The sequence below is a fragment of the Alexandromys fortis genome, unplaced genomic scaffold (genome assembly GCF_014885135.2).
Source record: "Alexandromys fortis isolate MF-2015 unplaced genomic scaffold, M_Fortis_MF-2015_v1.1 scaffold_33, whole genome shotgun sequence".
Classification (NCBI taxonomy): domain Eukaryota; kingdom Metazoa; phylum Chordata; class Mammalia; order Rodentia; family Cricetidae; genus Alexandromys; species Alexandromys fortis.
In genome coordinates, this window is record NW_026067917.1 from 2,857,706 (window position 1) to 2,861,025 (window position 3,320).

A 3,320-nucleotide genomic window follows, 5' to 3' on the forward strand; every position below is an offset into this window, starting at 1 on the left:
AGGAGGAGGAGGAGGAGGGAGGGAAGGGGAGGGAGAGAGAAAGGGAGGGAGGGAAAGAGAGAATTAAAAAGAAAAACCCATGGTGTTTTAAATGAAAAATGTCCTCGGTTAGTGGCACTGTTAGGGAAAGTGGTGGAGTCTCTTTGGAGTCTTTTGGAGTTTGTCACTGGGGGTGGACATTGAGAGTTTATAGCTTCTCTCTCTGCTTCCTCCTTTTGGTTGAAGGCATCTCTCAATGTCCAGCTCATGATCATGTTTACTCCACCATTGTCATACTTCTGGACAGCGTGGGCTGCCCTTCTGGAACTTTAAGTCAAACCCTTCCATAAGTTGATTTTGGCCTTGACGTCGTAAAAGTAACACCCCAAATCCACATTTATTCTACCTCAACAGCTCCAGAGTTCCAAACTCCACAATCTAAGATGCATCCAACTCATTGAAATCATTGAAATCAGACACCAGTGAGATTTGTGTAATTGGGTTGTGTCAAAATTCCTTCCTAGCTATGAACGTGGGAAACCAAAGATGGTTTGTACTTCCAAAATCAGAGGATGGGCAAGGAATAACAGAGGCATTCCCATTCCATAAGGAGAAAACAGGAGATGAGGAAGAGGAGCTAGGTCCTAAGAGATGTGAAGGAAGCTGCTTGAATACAGGCTTCAGTTCACTGTTCCACCTTCCTGGTCCATGGGGCAGCAGCTACAAATCTCACCAGGTAGCAGATCTGCCAGTCACTTGACTTTGGATCTCCGGCCTCCAGAAGTGTGAGCAGCAAAATGTCTTCTGTTAGTAAATGACCTGGTCTCTGACATTTGTTCCAGCACTCTGAGCAAGCTGGGCGAGGCAGACTGAGGAGTGATTTTCCTACCAGCTGGGGAGCAGTAAGGGTTTCCAGGAGCCACCTGGAGCTGTGAATGGCAAGAAGAATTCCTCTCATGTGGATTCCTTTACACTGTGTGAATGTATGTCACTGTGATTGGTTAAATAAAGAAGTTGACTGACCAGTAGCTGGAGAGGATAAGGTTAGGCATAAGAGCCAAATTGAGAAGGCTGGGAAGAAAGGCAGAGTCATGAGTCTTGAGCAGATGCCAAGAGAAGCAAGATGAGCTTGCAGTGCTGAGAAAAGGAACCAAGCCATGTGGCAAAGCTTGGTAAGAAATATGGGCTAATTTAAAATGTAAGAGTGAGCTAGTAACAAGTCTGAGTTACTGGCTGAGCATTTGTAATTGATAGTAAGCCTCTGTGTGGAGACTTGGGAGCAGCTTGAGGGACAGAAGCTTCCGACTGCACTCTGGCCCCGAGAACATACTCATTCTAGACTACTCCGCCGCAGACAATGGGAGAAGGATGCTTGGCTTTACGTCATCACTTGTGGGAGCTTGCCACAGCCAGCGCAGGAAATAAGTAGACCCAACTTTCTAAAAAAAAAAAAAAAAGAAAAAAAAAAAAAAGAAAAATGTTGGCGAGAGACTGCATCTTTGCAGATGGTTTTGGGTGTAGGCCCTTGTTTTTTTTACTTAAACCTCACCCTTCTTGAGGGAAGAACTTTTCCTATTCTCTTCTCTCCAGTGTATATCAGAACACACGATATAGGCTGTAAACACTGAGGAAGTATTTGAACGAGTTTTAGAATCCATGCTGCATTTACATAGGACTGTGATGACTGATTGTGATTGTCAACTCAGCTGGAGTCAACTAAAACCAAAACAGCTGGGCACTGGTGGCAGATTTGACTGGATTATTCGAGGTCAGAAGAGCCACCCCAAGTCTGACCACACCTGGTGGCAGCCCACATAAAAAGACGTGGAGAAGGAAGCTTTTGCTTTTGCCTGGCAGTTTCAGCTATCCTGTTCCTGGTGCACTCCTTTACTTGTGTTAGAACCTGCGTCTTCGGGATTCCGAGGTAGACTGAAGGCTGACAGCTCTCTGCCTTCTATTTTTGGGTAAGGACGTGAGCTCTCAATTACTGCCCGGAGGCCATGCCTGGCTGCCTGCGGCAGTGTTTCCCACTGTGTTGGTCCCCGACTCTAACCTCTGCAACTGTGCACCCTAGATTTAATGTTTCCTTTTGTTAGTTGCCTTGGTTATGGTGTTGTCATGGCAACAAAAAAACAACTAAGACAAGGATTTTTGCCCTGAGTGTCTAAAAAACCTGTACTCAGTGGGCCAGAAATTATCTGTCTTTTTTGCTTGTTTGTTATATAGTATATTCTGTCTTGGAAATACGTTATTAATATTGATTTTTAAAAGACTTTCTAATTAGAAAAGGTCTGTATTTCCTATTTGCATTATTTCTCCCATGTAGAAAATTCTCCCTGGCAAGACAGTTGAGAATAAAAGGGCATCCCCGCCTTTGTGTTCTTTCAAACTGGCTAGTCCGTGCCTGCCGCTGCAGTCAGACACCATGCATGGTCTCTGGACGTACCCATCTCTAGACTCAGTTTGACAGGAGACAAAAGCCGTGAAGGTTTTCTGAGCTGGCATCTTTCCCCTCTGGCATCTGGTTGTGGTCATCTGTAAGAGCTGGCCAGGGATTCCTGACGCCTGTGAGTAGTCTCCCCCGCTGTGTCTGGAATGTTAAACCATTGGGGATCTGTAGAAAACCCTCTGTAGCAGGTATAGTGTGGGAAGAGTGTCCCACAGTGAACCTATTTCCCGTCATTCTGGCAAAGGCGAGGAGCAGAATATGCCTCCCCTTGCTATTTTGAATGAAATACAGCACAGGAGGAAAGAAGCCTAGCTAGTATATATAGTACAGATCCAGCAAGGGCTGAGATGCTAACTTAAAGTATAGCTGTCTGGGCACAATTCATTACAAGCGTCTTCTGAAGCGTTCTTACGAATCTGTTCCAAATGATGGGTAAACATTTTCAGGAGAGTGGAGAACAGCTTGTTGGGTAATTATTGAAAATACTTTTTCCCTCCCCCCCCCCAGCTGCCTTTTGGAGTGAAGATCCCACAGATTTCTTCCTGTGTTCTGTATGTTGCCAAGCATTTGGATTCTGCCCCTAGATCACCCCCTTTCCCCAGGCTCTATGCATTCATCACCCTTCACGTTTGAGTAAAGCTTCCTTGCATTGTTGCAGTCTGCATGCGCCTTTCTTCATAATTTCCTTACATAAGATGTGGTGTTGGTGTTAGTGTCAACTTGCCACGAGATCATACCCTGAAGAACTGCCAAGATTCCCTTACCTGATGTGGGAAGACTACCTCAAATGTGCCAGCACCTTCTGTATCAGTCAAGATATATATGGACAAAAGAAACCTCCAAACAGGTTAGAGTCTGTTTAAAACTGCATTGGCTTAAGACAAAAAAAAAA